Source organism: Leuciscus leuciscus (genome assembly GCF_965113295.1).
Source record: "Leuciscus leuciscus genome assembly, chromosome: 17".
Classification (NCBI taxonomy): Eukaryota; Metazoa; Chordata; class Actinopteri; order Cypriniformes; family Leuciscidae; genus Leuciscus; species Leuciscus leuciscus.
Window position 1 is genome coordinate 24,190,433 of NC_138741.1, and position 16,900 is coordinate 24,207,332.

The following is a 16,900-nucleotide window of genomic DNA, read 5'->3' on the forward strand; positions in this document are numbered from 1 at the left end:
TGCAGTGAAGTGAATGTATTTGTTCACTCCACTGATGCAAAGGAGCAAAGTTCATGATCAATAATTGCTGTTGACAGACATACATCCCCATTAGCAGTACCCACACTTCCTGACGATGACCCTAACCTGACCTCTGTGACCCGTGCTCAGCACAGGAGAGGAAAGAGCCAGATGCACTCTGGTTCGTGTCCTTTAAACAGAGGAAATTTGATCTGCGCTTGGAAACCAAGGCTTTCATTATTGCTTCCAAGTGGTATTCTGGGAAAATAATGGCATTTCATATCTGAAGCAGATTGCTCAAGTAAGGCAACCAGACACTGTGTACGTGTTTTTGTGTCTGTGTACAAGAGCAGAGCTGATTGGTTGTCGGAGATCAATGGAGTGACGTGAATTAGTGATTAATCAGTCGCTGGAGTGATATGGTCTGATGCAAACTGAATGATCAATCAGTGTTTATAATGTGATCAGATGTCTGCTGTCTGAGTGTCAGACAACTCTTTAAGTCAACAAAAATATGTTGTAACTTGTTCGGTCTTTGAAACAACTTTCCTTTTCAGCTGGTCAATGTTAACCAACTGGTCAGTGTTAGACAATGTCAACAACCAATATCGACAGCAAATTCTCATCCAGGTCTGGCTCCATTGGTATTGAACGCTTACTTTCCGAAATGTAATCATGTAGTTGCAGATGCCTTGCAATGTTGAATTGAACATGTTTTTGAAACTAAGTTTTAAGATTTATTCATAGACTATGTAACTATGCAAACAGTATTTCCAGAAGTATGTATTCCACCAGGTAGGATTTGCATGAAGTGCCTGAAAGCTGGGTAGTGCTTTGCTACAGAAACAAAAAATGGAAATAATCACTAACATTGGACTAAAGATGTTCTGTGACAGATGTTCGGCTTTTTAATCGTCCTCTCCAGCTGTGTTTCTAAGCTAAAGGTTTGTAAACTGGAGTTAATAGACAGAAGGCATTCACAATTCTGTGCATAATCTGCTTTAACTTGTTTACTATCTTCACTGAACCCACTTTAACAAAAGCAGGCTTTATTTGTAGGCATGAAGGGAAAGCTGGTAACGAAAACATCTTTATTTGTGAGGATGAGTACATTGTTGGCACTGGCAGTGTAAACCAGTTTAATATGTTCATAAAGGGTTTAAACCGTTCTCGATTTTTTTTGTTTTCCAAAGAAAACGTGCAATGCTTGTTCACGCTAAAACTTGCCGACACAATGTTAGTGTGTTTCTGTGTAGTTTCTAAGGTGGTTGTCTATTAGCCCGAGTCTTAAAGAGCCTTCTAGTCTTTAAGATATTCATGTTGATGGTATTGTTTTGCTAATTTTATGGGCGCTAATTGAAAATCCTAAGTCTTGCTTAGAAAAATAATAGCACAACTCCCCAGTAAACCTCATGATTTGAGGTCTTATTCATGTCCGTCACATGAACAGTTCAGTAATCGTGACAGTTGCCTTAGCTACAGTGTAATTTTAGTATTATATATAGTATTTTTTTATTTATATTTTGAATTAGCTTTTATTTTTTTATATTTTAATTTATGTGCTTTTGTCTTTTTTTTTTTTATTATCTGTCATTTTTTTTATTTTAGTTTTAGTAAATTTAGTACTTCAACATAAACTTTTTCGTTTGTTTATTTTAAGTTAAAAAAATCATCTAGTATTTATATTGTATTTAATTTCAGCTTTATTTCAAATTTTTAAACCGTTTTAGGTAATAATAATGAACACTGCCTAGTGCCTAGCACACACAATGGAGTAATTGGTTCTCTATAATTCATGTTTTTTCTCCTTGTTTGTATTCACTGTAACATCTCAGATCTCACTCTTTTTCACTTTACACTTGTCAGCTCTCCCACTGGGCAGTGCAGAAAGGAGGTGTGGAATATAGCCTACAGGAAGAGGGCGGTCCCAGTTAGACCGGGAACATCTGTCTGACTGTGTGGACGGAGCACTTATTCAGACTCTGACCTCAAGCTTACAGTTGTAGTCAGATATTATAATATTCAGACTGCTTATACTGTAAATCCAGTGGAGGCTGTGCTGTTTCGAAGAGTGCTTTTTTGTGTTGATCTTGTGGAGTAGAGGGAGTTTCATCAGCTATTTCAGGACCAGTTCTCTGATTTAATGGTGAGAGATGTATGAGCTGCTGCGGTCTGCATGCTTCCCACACCGCAGCATTCAGGGCTGAGATCAACACAGCTCTCGCTGCCTGGATTTCACGCGACAATGTTCTCTTGATGTGCCTTTCTGTGAGGTGAGCATGCTGCCTTTGATTTAGAGAAATCACTTGTGAAGTCACTTTAACATTTACGTTTTAGGGTGTTTATTTCTGTATTTCTTAGCTAGTGTAGCTCAGTTAGAGTTTGTTGTGTGGGTTGCCATGTGACGATACATGGATCACTGTAGATAGATAAGCTTTATGCATACTTACCCTTTGGCCCCAGGCTAGGGTTGCACCATCCATTTGTAATTTCTTACTTAAATTGGAACAAAAAAGTCCACACTATAGGCTTAGTAACTACTAGCTAGATTGTAACTTACTCCGTACTTTATTCAGTTGCACCAAAAGCATAACGTTGCTAGTAGGTCGTAAGCTCTTTGTAAAGTAATGCGTAGATTTACCTTCAATGATCCAGTAGCAGCCTTCAAATATGTGAGCAGAAGTTGTTTAAATGCTGCAGTTTATCCTTCATTCTAACTTCTTTTGCCTCACGTTACTAACAGTAAAAATAAGTTTCTGTCATGACAGCTCTCGGAGAGATTGGCATGGTAATGGATGTGGCAATGTTAATGTATTTGGTCTTGGCGGAATAGATTTGCTACGCTGCTGCTGCAGAGCAAGTACTGAGACTTGCTACTGCCAGTACATTCACAGACATTGCTGTGAGCTTGTAAGACTGGCTGCTGCTGCATTAGTAACATACATGAATTAACCCGGTAGCAGATCTATACAGGTGGAGCTGGGGAAGATGGAGGGTTTCTGAAAGCATGCTGCGGACTCCTAACAGCAACACTACCAGTACTTGAATGTTGAGCTGCAGCTCATTGGCTGCTGATGCAACAGCAGCCAATCAGCTGCGCTATGTAGATAACGACCTATCAGCCTGCACCTTCTAGAGTTTCATGCCAGAACTTGGTGTTAAATATGATACTACTTAATCATGATAATAATCTGTATTTTTTAGGGCTGGGTATTGACACAAATTTCACAATTCGATTCGATTTCGATTCCGATTCGATTCAATATTGATTATTTTCAGGTATTATCAGGTACAATACATGGCAAATTTTCTCAAGGAAAACAAATCTCTTAACTAATGCTGTAAACTATGGGAGTCAGTTGTAGCCTACTAGGCTTCATTAGCCTACTAACATTTAAGGTATAATATTGAACTGATTTGTATGCAAACGCTTAAATTACACTTTTTTTTTTATTTTTATAATAAAGTTATATGAAATATAAACATTTAAATGGTGGCTGTCATAAAAACCTGCCAGATTTATTCAAACATGCATTAAAAATTGAAGAACATTAAAAATGATAATGAATATGTAATATGGTGCATATATTTAGCAAAATGCTCCTCTCTAGAGTTCATTTTTCTAGCTGACTAACGAGTTTATGGCCACTGGATATGGTTTTTCTGAGGTAAATGTGACATTACATGACATTGTTGACAAGCTGATTTACTGACGTCTTTCCACGGTTGAAACACTGAGCGATTCCATATCACATGATACGGATTTCGATAAGTTGTAAGTTACTCTACATTTTAACATACTTTCAGATGCTCATTCATGTTTATTTCGCGTCGTAACTGGTATTATTAAGGCGGAAGAGAAGATCATGTGCGCTCCGAGCTTCTGCTTCTCTTGAGCTGAGCTGCACCAGAGCGATCTCACGCCACAGCGCCAAAACGGTATTTATGTTTTTGAATTTTGTAAGAAAATGGCCGTAATTTAAAATCTGAGACTTTGTTTCATATCAATCGTAACCAAGCTCAAAGATTATTGAGATTTATTGGATGGGATGCGCGCTATAATGTTCTATTCATTCGTCAACTGAAAACAGGATGACTAATCGATTCTTGGGATTTAAGAATCGATTAAAATCGAGAAATCAATATTTTTTACCCAGCCCTAGTATTTTTATATGTAACATAAATAACATTCAGAAACTGTATTTGAAATGATTAAGTATCAGTAAATAAATACTGATACAAAAAAAGAAATGACATTTATCATGATTTTATTTAACATGCACAACACAGACCGATGCACACACCGTTTAGGACGGGTTTGTATTGATGGTATTAATGCAAAAATACTTAGTAGTTCGTAAGTTGTAACTTGGATTCCTTTTACGACAAAATTAGGCTAAGTTGTAACTTACACACAGTGCAACCTGCCCCAGATGAATTGGTGTGTGTCGTGTTTGTCCCGTGCTCATAGATAAGTGACTCAGGTGAAGCAGGCGTATAGTTTTGACCTCACCTGAGGAACTATTTTGAATGGAATGAGACTGGTGTGCATTTTTCCTGTGGGTGTGCCAAGTGACATAATGCTTAATCGGCTATACGTAAACAGCCTACCTATTGATGATTTATTTATCTAAAATGTTACTGTCCTTTTTGATTTATGTTTGTCCATTGTGTACTGATCTGTTTTTGTTGGAGGAGGGTCCGAATTTGGACATCTGTGTGTTTGTGTATGTACATGTTCACTACACTACACTCTTAAAAATAAAAGTTCATTATTGGCACAAAAAGGTTATTTATAGTGGAAGAGGATTATTTTTTTTAAAGAATTATAAAAATGGCTAAGAAAGAAATAGTTCTTATTAGAACCATTCACTGAAATGGTCCTTATATGGCATCAATGTGAAAACAAATGGAACCTATATTTTTAAGACTTGTAGCATTTTACATTGTGATTTTCACCATGGTGACATTTGGACTGTGCTTTTGTTGATGACCCTCTAATTTTAATGAATAACCAGTATCAGGAGCATGTGCTATTTGGTATTTGCTTGTCCAATCACAGTTGAGCTTGAGGAAACTCATTATATACTCAGTTTGACCGCAATCCCCAGTATTGAAGCCACGGGATTAGCACATATAATACGGCCTGTCGAATCACAAACACGCCTGGCAAAAACAGACAGTGTGCGTGTGCCGGATAATACTGGCTCTCTGGACTCTGAGGAGTCTGACCCTGGGGAATCAGGCTTAAATGTGGCTGTGGAATGAAGTTAATGTGGGTCAGGGGTCTGTATTTTGTAAACTATTTGGCTCGTCATCTGCCTGATGGACAGCATTTTTGCATCTTTCCTCTCTAGTTGCCTTTCTTGTTTTGTCTAAGTGCTCAGGTCCCTGAGGGGTGGTGCCTATGACCCCTGTGGGACGCCTCTGCTACTGTCCTGATGTTATTGATTACACATAGTCCCATTGAGATTAAATGTGGCCATAAGGTGTCCGGTACACTCAACAACCTTACTATCTCTGACTTAACAGGGACTTAGATAATGTTCATGTGTGCGTGCTTGACATGACTTGTTTTTGGACATTTATCTTACATGAATGTATACATAAAGAGATAAGATAAGGTCTTAATATTTTTCTCTTAAAACTTGAATAAAATCTAGAAAATGTAAAACATAATGTACAAAATTTATATATTTGAAGTTCTAGCATTGATTTAATATCTTTTTTAGGCTATTTGTTTCAAAGTCCATGCAATATGGTTATCTAAAATAAATATCTAAATAACTACTGTATCTAAATCTAAATAAATAACTACACAACAAACAATGACATAAGTTTTATTTAATTAATTTAATTAATTTAAATTAATTTACAAAAATAGTTTTATTTAATTAATTTTAATTAATTTACAAAAAATGTAAGTAAATTAAGTTTATTTAAGCCTATATTGAATATATATATATATATATATATATATATATATATTATATTATATTATATTATAATATAGATAAAAATATAACACGCAACATGGGAAGCAAGAAAGCAAACAGAAAATTAAGATACAAATACACAAATGTAAAAAACTAAATGTAAAAATGTGTAGGCCTATATCCACATTGCTTTTTACATTTGTGTATTTGTATCTTAATTTTCTGTTTGCTTTCTTGCTTCCCGTGTTTTATTTCATTTATGTTTAATATGATTCATTTCATTGTTACATATAATTTGAACAAAAACCTTTCATTTGTTTGTTTGTTTCCCACCTTGTTTTCTCGCACGACAACAGTGGATAAATCTCATGGTTGCATATGCCAATAACAGACTTAACATTGCTTTGATTAGTTCAGTAGGGATCAATACTGTAACTTGCCATTAGGAAAATTGGCTTGTGACTGCTGGATGAGAGACCAAAGGCCAAGGTTTGTTTTCTAGTCGATCATAGACTGGCCCGAGAGCTGCACTGGTTGACCTCCATTATGTAAACTCTAAAATGGAAACCCATCCGCTCTTCTGCAGTCCCACTGATCAAGGCTTCTAGAGTAATGGATTAGCTTTTAATGAGAGAGGCAGAAAAATTACAGACAATGTCGCAAGCCTGCGGAGCTGTTGGTTTAGTGTTAGTTTCATGACTGCATTTGATATCAGAGCACTGATGATGATGGATTTTTTTCCATGCAGATGACATGGGCACTAAATAAATGGTGCAGGGATAGAAAATGTCACAGAGCAAATAAGAAAAGACAGACTAACAGCCACACATTCATTAGATTATTCAGTGAGGTCTGGTGTTGATGTGCTGTTGTCTTTCCCAGGGTAAAAGCTTTTTAGGTCATATCCTGGAAGAGATATGACTGCTGACTACATCATGGGACCTCAAAATCCTGCCTCATCTGTTCATACAATTGCTGTGCAATTATGCTGTTATGAAGTGCCAGGGCTTGAGTGATGTTTGCTCTGGGATGTATGCATTAGTGTTGGTTTGGTTTAAAGGCACAGTATCTTAAGACTATATATGGAGGTCTTTGCTGTGCTCTTTGTAATCAACCTGCATTATAACACTACTGTTCAAAATGTATTTATGAAGTATTATTTCGATTAATTTCTTTTTCTATTCTATTTTAAAATGTTATTTATTCCTGTGATGCAAAGCTGAATTGTCAGCATCATTCCTCCAGTCTTCAGTGTCACATGATCCTTCAGAAATTTGTATGCTGATTTGATTCTCAAGAAACTATTGAAAATGTTGTAAACAGTTGTGCTGCTTGATATTTTTGTGGAGACAGTGATAATATTTCAATATATCGAAATTATCGAATTTGTATGAAAATTGTTAAAGGACAAGTTCGGTATTTTACACTTAAAGCCCTGTTTACAGATCGTATCTGATGAAATAGAACGGTTAAGATTAAAATTTGGACACATGCTGCTGTCCCGAGAATTTTAGGTTTATTTCGCTTCCCCCCACCACCCCCACAATGGTTGTCTATATGCACTGGAAGATTCCGTCCTAAAAACACATTAAACTTTCGTTTACAAAGACGTGAAACTCACCGAGTGGTCAGGGGTGTTCACTGATATGTTCCATCAAAAATCGCTGAAAAAGATGCATTCCAACAGGTTTTATCGTAGTTTTTGTCCAACTCCATTGACTTAATAGGACGTGCTGTGAGACCGCAGCACCTTTACGGTATTACTCCGCCGCTTCTTCTGCTTCTTCTGTGTATTCAATGAAATGCCCGTGGTTTGCTTGCAATTGGCAAAGGTGCATTATCGCCACCAACTGGGCTGGAGTGTCTATTATTCAAGCTCTCAACGGAAGAATCACGGGTGTGACACGTTTGGCAAAATAGGTCCACAAAAGCGAAATAAACCTAAAATTCTCGGGACAGGAGCATGTGTCCAAATTTTAATCTTAACCGTTCTATTTCATCAGATACGATCTGTAAACAGGGCTTTAAGTGTAAAATACCGAACTTGTCCTTTAAAATGTTACGAAAAGTCAAATTTTTAGGTAGCCTCAGATAGCAGAATAGTCTGGACACATGACTGTTATATACACGTGACATGCATAATGTTTAAAACAGTTTTGCAACAAAAAAAGCAGCATAAAAAAACTCAATGTGGTACTTGCACACACAGAAAGCCGCCTCTTGGACAGATGGTGTGTTGTATGTATGTATGTATTTATGTATATTTAAAGTTGCCATTTTAAAATGCATTACTATAACTGGTACTGTTGTTTAATACAATAGTAAAAAAAAAATTATTCCATACAACCACCGGTATACATTGGCCTTTATTGTCGATGAGTAACGTTAGGCTACATCAATACAGCATATTTTACACTTTTAACATGTATACAATATTGCCTACATTTAAACTCATGTAACAAACATTTTATAAGTAAAAATGAAACATTTAAACATTCAGGCAGCCTAATTCAGGTGTAATCAACCGGTCTGTTATCCAATTTCCATCGGATCAGCGCTGTTTCTCGTGCTCTGCGGTTGAACTTCGAACTTCAGACCGCCGTCCTGCATTTCACTCATATCCGAAAGATGCTGCGACTCCATAACCTGCCAAAAAACAAACAGTGCATAGTTCTTCTGAGAACATTTTATCATCCAAATCAGTTATATTCATTATCTTAAGGAATAAAGTTGTGTGTTTTATGCAAGCCATCAGGAATTTCAATCAGCGAAAAGACAGACGTGACGCTCGTTTAGGTGACTCACATTACGTCCCTGTATGTTGTTTTGCATTAAATAAAATGATTTAAAGCACAGTAATGATTTTATAAAATAAAAGATAAAATAAAACACACACACACACCTGAATTTCACGGAGGATATGCACCAATTCTGCGACGCTGAGAGGAGAGAACTGTTCTGCACTGGAGACAATTCAAACAGCCCGCGCTCACTCAACCGTCGAGTTGTCGTCACGTCAGAGGGTGGGGGAGGGGTGCATTGTTTTAATTGAGTAAACTTACTCAATTTCTTAAGAGTATGTTAAATATATTAATAATATTGATTTGAATTAAGTAATATTTATGGTTCTTGAAACAGATTCTTCATTCTCAAATATTTTGATAGAAATTTCACAAATATAAGTGTATTATAAATAAATAATTGGTTAATCAAATACTAAATTCTTTTAGTGAAAAAAAAACTTAAATATAACTGTAAATTTTAGATTAACTGTTGGATTTTTAGTCAAATATTTTGGTATGTTTAACTCAAACAATCAAGTAAATGATATTCAGAGATTTTATTAAGTTAATAAAGTGAAATATTACTGTGATATTTACTAAACCACAGAATTATTTTTTAATGTGATAATTTAAATGATTTAAAATTAAGATTACTTATCCAAATATCTTGTTCCTGTCACAACCGTTGCAACAGCAAAGAAAGAAAATGCAAATAGCACATAAACAGTACATTTCCCATGACATCACTTGAGTTGTGTGCCTCTTTGAGAACTCTCTCCTTTATAAATGAAACTGCCCAAACTCTTTAGACTGTGCCTAAATGTGGTCAGACTTTTAATGAAACTGATTACAACTGTTTAGTTTAAATACACAAAGCTGAAACAGGCACACTTGTCTTCCCATGGATTTGAAGAATGCACATATTTTATTCATCTTTAGAATGCTTATCCTTGCCCTCAAGCTCCTCCACATTCAGCCATTTGCTGTAAAAACCAACAACCAGGACAGATACAATTTTCTATAGGTTCCAGACATTTTGTTGACAACTGAAAACAAAGCGCTCTGTGATGTGAAGCTAAGCAAGTGTTTATGACCATAAGTAATTACCAGTATTTTGTGCAATACTGGTAGGGATTATAATAGCTTCTTTCACTTTATATCTCTTAAGATCTGTGGAATGAGGATAATAAGAATGTTTTTTTTTTTGTTCTTTCATTTTACAACTCTTTAAGGCAAATCAGACCCTTCTGTCAGATCATATAAAACAATTATTAACATCCTGCCATTTAGGGGTAGGCGGTAGACACAATTAACTGGTGGAAATGTCAACAGATAGAAATTTTGGAGTATAGGCCTAGTCTTTATCGTGGTTATGCGATTGCGTGACGTTGTGCTGCAGCATCACGAAAGCTTATCATTTGCATGCATTTTTTAAGCATTGAGGTTTAAAAACAAGTGATTTTAAACCGTTGAAGCGCAATAAGCAGTGAAAGAGAAATCATTATATGCGTGCGTTGTGAGATGGTTTCTGAGCGCTGTCTGAGAGACGCGCACACATGAAGCCTCTGCTCACAGAGCGCTCGAGTAATGAACTGATTCGGTTAAATACACAGGCCTACTTATGTGTCAAAGTGCCCATCTTTGCAAGTATCCTCGTAAACAGTCAGTTAGGCCCTATGTCTTAAGTGAATGCAAAAGTTGAGTAAGAAAACGCATGTGAATCAATATATTGGATCCGTGCATTTGGTCTTAAAGTTACAGCAGCCTAATACGCCTGTTGTCATCTGTGTCAGAAAGTAAGGAATGATTGACAACATAGAATGTTGAACTATTAGAAAATAATGCACAACCGAGATGGTAATGTGGCCACAACATGAAGCTCTTGTGTGTACGACTAATTTCTTGCACATCTCATCCCACGCATCTGTTGCTAATTCCAAAACATAATTTTAGGTTATACAATAACGATGCTGTAAAGGCGGACTGAGTTTACCTTTTTGGTGTGATGATGTTTACTCTCCTCGACAGCCTCTGTAGTTCTGTTAGAAACCATTGGGACGATGGAACCGGAAGTGCTGAAATGCTAACTCTCTTCGCGTTTTGGCCTACAAAGTGATGTCATACCCTCACCGTTCTATGCAGATATTAGAGAGAGAGATTAAGCGTGTGCGAATTTGTGCATAATAGTGAAACTGTTTATCTGCTTTGCCGTTATTACCCCTCTAGTGAGAAATGTCATGCAACTTTGTAAGTTGCTAAACAATTTTTTACGAATACAATCATCAGAGTAGCGCTGACAACACGTTTCTGTGCGAGTGTGAGTCTATACTGTATGTGTGTGCGTTTGAGTGGAAGAGAGAGAAGGAGAAAGAGAATGTGCTTTTCCTGCAGAAATACATTTAATTTTGTTGCAAAAACGTGGAAATAACTTGTTATTTTTATCCTATTGTGTACTATATTAATTTGCTTGGTCAGTGTCGTTGTGGGTTTTCATTCTTTTGTTGTTGTAGTCCTTGTGGACCTTTTGAAATAACTGAAATCATTTGGCGAAGTGATATGGACATGTAATGCGGTCAAGACCTGCCTGGAACTACTTTAGCCGTGCGTTTCCTGAAAATACTTGCACACCTTAGAACAAGCATTGAACAGCCCCGTAGTATAATGATAATCAAACAACAGAAGAGAGAAAGTCTCCCATTGCTCTTGACTGAATCACTTTTCTAACTTTATTAAGAATAAATGTAGATTAAATTTACACAGTGAAGACTAAGCAGTGTTTTTTAGACATTTGATTACTTTTATACACTTTATTTCTGGAGCTTGAAGCTTTTTTAGGTGGGTCTACTTCATTTGTCTTTGTTCTTTTGTAATAATGTTTTCCTATATGCTTGTAATTAGTTTTGTTGTTCTTATTTTATCACTGTTTACTTGCCTTCAGTAAGTTTGAGAGTTTTTTTTTACTTAGGCTAGAATTAGTTTTTGGTGACAAGAATTATGAAATTTCAATGGTCTAAAAAATGTTGCTATCATAACCTTATTTAAAGCAAAAATATCTAGGTGGTGATTATATAGTTATCGTGAAATAAAATGACTCATATCGTGATATAAGATTTTGCTCTCAACGCCCACCCCTACTGCATTTGTTCAAGTTCTAGTCACCAGATGTCCTCAATTGAATGACTGTTTGTGTGCAGCATGCAGCTCTACAGATGCTCTCAACACGTCAAAATCCTTTTCAGAGAAAAGATTAAACGTACAGATCACTGTACACTGAAGTCACGTGAAAATGTCTGAATGTCATTGCATCAGAAAACCAAATGGCATTTACAAACAAATCACTTTCCTGAGCCATTTTTTTCTAATAACTTTAACCAAATGCTCTCACGTTGATTATAGTGGTTGCATGAAGTCATCAATATAAATATGGACATTTGACAAGCCGAATATAAATATGGACACATTTGACAAGCAGAATGTGTCCAAATTATCTTATTTTTTAATAGTTTATCTTTTTTTTGTTTTTTAACACAACTTCACAAAAATCTTCTTGCTAAATGTTTTGCTTGAAAATATAATTTCTCTTTAAATAAATGCTATATAATGCATACATTTACATTTATTTGATGAGAACTGAATTGAGCTGAATAATGGCACTACTGTTTTCTGCAGAGCTGCTTTATAGCCAATTCGACTTTATTTCATAATTGACGATTTTTGCAACATCGACAGTTAATAAAGTGAACTGAATTGAATTAACATTGAACTGACTGCAGCAGAATTTGAAATTTGTCTCATTTTTGATGAAGTTTGCATCATTGATTAAGTTTTGTTTATTACTTTGAAGCTGCTATTAGCTGCTATCTGTAGGCCTAGCTATATCATATTTGCTCTTGACTTTCATTCTGAAAGCATTAATCTGAGCAGGACTGCATTTACAGTTCTTCATGATGTGCAGTAGTGTAAACATGCTTCATGATTTTGGTGTATTCCCATAATACATTGACTCCTGATCCAGCGTTAATGTGAATTGCTTCCGGAAGAAGGATCAATACAGCCGTTCATAAAGATAGAACTTTGCTTATAAATGAGGCCGGGTGAATCAGATCAGAGAGGTGGTGTTAACGTGTGGAGTGAACGTTAACACACACCCTGCTGAAGTGCGGTCACCAGGGTGGGGCATGGAGATACACGGGCTGGGCTGTCATGGATTAACTCCACTGGTGTATGACAGAGAGAGAGAGAGAGAGATTTCATAAGACAAGCGTGTTATGGTGGCATTTTCATGGCAGTTGCTGAACAGACATGCACATCACTTGTGATTTACCTTTCTTGTTCCCTCCCAATTCTTTTATGTGCTTGTTTTCAGTATTCCCTTTTATACTCATACACTTTTATAACTGTTGTGTGCATGTTTTTGTAGTGAAATATCAGTCTTGTCTTGGATAGCCCTTGATTTGGGTTTTTTCCCCCTGACCTTTAATAGATACCAAATAAACTCATGTTGTCTGGAGTTTTTTGTCTACTGAATCTTTTGCAGTGTTCCGTCAGCAGAACAATCCAAAAATACATGAGATAACAGTACAACCCACTGAAGAGATGTATGTCTATCCCTCACAGCCTAGCTTTCATTCCAGTTAAAAAACAAAGATGATGCGGCTGTGAATAAGGTCTATATACCAGGAATACAACAAACGTTGCAATTTTTTGTTATGTGGTTTTGTGATTTGTAGTAGCATTCATTTTTTTTATTTAACTTATTTCAGTTATTTGCCAGGGCAACATTTTTTTTTTTCATCTAATATTTATATTTTATTTAAACTTTATTTTAAATCACATAAAAAAACAAAACAAGTTTAGTAAACAATAACAAGACTTTCAATGATGCATGTCAAATTGAAATAGACTTGTGACCAACATTTTTAGAACATGCTTCTTTTTTTCAGTTAACAGTCGTCCATTCAGAAAAGACAAGCTTATATATAAACTGGTTGTTTTATGTGTTTTACAAGCACAGCGAGACTCTCATTTCATTTGGGCTTTGGGAAAGATGTCATTTTTTATTAGGGATAAAATGTTATGCTCCGTTCATCATAGCACATGTTTGCTTTCATTTAGGCTAGCTGCTGATTCTTTTACTATTTTAGTTGTAAATATTTTAGTCACCTGTCTCTGTACAGACTGCGGTATCCCATAAGCCTGTGAGCTGAAAGATGAGGAGCAGACGATCTTTTTTTTTTTCTTTTTTTTTTTTGAGTCACACATTTGTAGGTTTTGTAATAATAACTTTCCTGTTCCAGCATAGTCTTTTTAAGATGTTTACATTTTAGGGGTTTCCCGGGATGTAAAGGTTATTTTGCTCCCAGGCGATCCCAATGCTTTGTTTGGACAAGATGTGGAGATTTGGATTAGCCGTTTTTATTTTGACTTTTGTCAGATAAGCTCATGCATTGTATCGTGTTTGAATTACAAAAGAAGAGAATATTTGCTTTGCGGTGTTTGCTTGTGGGTCATAGTTTGGATCAGACCTTGCTAACAAGGACATCCAGCAGTGGCACGTGGGAGTAAAATCTGTCGCTTGTGAATGATTTACAGTGGCATAACTCTGTAAATGCCACTATTGGAACCCTTGTGGAAGGGTCCTTCGAGAAGGGATTCAGTTTTTCACTTTCGTTTGGAACACCCCTATAAATGGCGTCCCCTTCCCGAAGTGCCCTTCTAGGGTACAAAAATGCCATTTGGAATTCGCCCCTGGTCTTCATTTGTTTCCATGGTTACTGATTTAGTTGCACACCTGTTTCTAGTCTGCTTAGTTTATGTAGCCTTTAGTTTTAGTAGTTCTTTGTCTGTTCTCATTGATATCACAGTGGTTTGCTTTATCATTGTTGTTCACCTGTTTTTCTTGCGTGTTATGTATTTTGGTTCTTTTGTAAATAAATGTAACTGCTGCAACTAGATCCTGCATCTCTCCCTCGCTGCAATCCACACAGTGACAGTAATGAGAAATGAGAATTATCAGTACAATGGGAATTACAAAATAAATCTCAAAATCAAATTCACTAAACGCATTACAGTAATGAGAGTTTGGGGGGGAAATGTGCTTATATGTGATATTTTTTTTTAATGCCATCATGCAAAACAAATGGCCCTATAAATAGGCTTCATTATACAAAATGTGTTCTTGATGGTTCCGTGAGATTTACCCATCTTCTAAATGAATAAATGTAATGTTGCTAAGAAGTGTTGCTAAGAAATTGAATAAGCTGCTCTGAAAAAGTGGAATCCATTTTTATAGTGTGAAGTGTGTGGTCTCTGCCCGCTGATCATTTGACCTGCTAGCCAGGCCGGAGCTATTTTCACACCATGAAGTAAACCCAGCGGTGAGAAAATTCCCAGACTCGCTCAGCGAAACAGCTGTGTCTGCTCTTCTGGGTTATCGCTGCTAAATGGTTACAGTGTGAGAATCGAGATAGTCTTCCTTGTTGGGAAATTACTCAAGGCCGTGTTAGTGTGAACATCCAGGTTGTTGACATGGCAGACTGAATCATTCGTTTCAAGGCTCAGAAAACACAGGAGAGTTTCCTTTGCCTCTCTGCTTCCTTTTTCATCTTTCTCATCTGGATGGGACTCTTTAGGTCCTGCGGTGCATAGGCCTATTATGAGTTTACAGACAAAAGCCTACTGTAGTTCTACATTTCTATGTCTAGGCTATACTGTATGTATCTTGAACCTAATTCTATGAGAGATGCTGATTACTTGAATTCATGGTTTGAAATCCTGATCTTCACTGAAACAATAAGTATTCAAACATGGGGTTTCCTTCCTTTGATATAATAGTTGAGGATTAACTAAACTAAAGGTTGCATCCGTAGTAATTTAACTACATTTTTCAGTAGCATGCCAGTCTTTTAGATATTTTCTAATTTAGCTTTTTCAGCATCATTCTGTTTTCAGAAGTTGTGTCTAGCATAACAAAATGCTCACAAATGACACATACATTTTAATGCCATGTTGTACTGTGCATGTAGCCTAATAACCAAATAAGCATAGGCAATAATCAAACACAATAGCTGTTCTCGATTTCAAGAAGCATTTGGAAGTCCAATTGATTTTAGCGAATCATTCTGAAGAGTCATGTAAAAGAACCAGTTGAAAGAAATGATTCACAGATTCATTTTAATCATCTCAATGGGGTTACACAGATGTCCCTACATGAAATACCTTTTTTTTGTGAATAAGCATTCTGTTAGGCTAAATACTGTTTTCAATTCAGTTCGATAAATTATGTTTTTTAGTTGTAGTAGTTGTCTTTTAATATAATTTAGCTTTTTGTTCACCCAGAGTTTGAGTCTGGCTTGGGTCATTTCTTGGTTCATCCCTTCTTTTTCCTGTCAATTCTCTACCATCTTCTAAATAAAAATGACAAAAGCCTCCAAAAATTGCTTTTATATTCTGATTCTGATGGTTGATGGGTCTGATAATTTAAAAAACTGCGATTTTCAGCAGTATCTTTTCTCAGATAAGCTGCAGACAAACATTCAGAGGTCAAACTGGATAGCGGATAATGTTTGGCATCACCATTTAAGTCTGTGTTTGGGTATGATGGCACTATAAACCTGTTCTGCAGGATCAAGTACACTGAGCAGATTTTACACAAACACACGTACTATAAACTCCAGTCTAATCCTGAAGCCATTTAAGCATTTATGTCCCTGTTCTTCTATAGGGAAACATCTGGCCACTTTGAGCTTCTGGGTCTGATCATAAATTCAGGGTGAAGTTTATGTTTGACGGCTTCTGGGTCATGATGGCTTTAGCGCTGGAGCTCAGGCCGGTGTACTCATTAAAGCAGGACTGGTTGAAGATAAAGTTGGGCATGGTAACTTTCTCTGTAATTCCTTATATGGAGAAAGGGAAGATGAACACAGTTTAGTCTATTGAGAGGTGAGGGCTAATTATATTGTGTGAGGTCTGGGGATATAGACTACAGACAGGCAAATCTTTGTGTATGTGTATCTTTTGTGTTTTATGAAATCTGGGACATCAAACAAGGGGACATCTAGACCAAACAAGGTGATGTTGTGATGTGGTTAAGTAGCAAGTAGTAATTTGGCACACACTTTTATCATGAAGAGACGCAAAGTAACCAGGGGCCTCATGTATAAAACTTTCTGCAGATTTCAT

General features: G+C 36.4%; 1 protein-coding gene across 2 annotated transcripts in view; it reads left to right on the forward strand.

Annotated features, from left to right (window-relative positions):
* The window catches only part of daam1a (dishevelled associated activator of morphogenesis 1a), a 55,585-nt gene that overhangs the window by 10,330 nt on the left and 28,355 nt on the right, over positions 1–16,900 (forward strand). The window contains exon 1 of one of the 2 annotated variants that reach the window (XM_082142312.1): positions 1,626–2,273. The exons of the other annotated variant lie outside the window; for it this stretch is intronic. The gene's annotated coding sequence lies outside the window, so the exon portion shown is untranslated. Of the gene's footprint in view, positions 1–1,625; positions 2,274–16,900 lie in introns of those variants that run through there. 2 annotated transcript variants of the gene reach the window in all.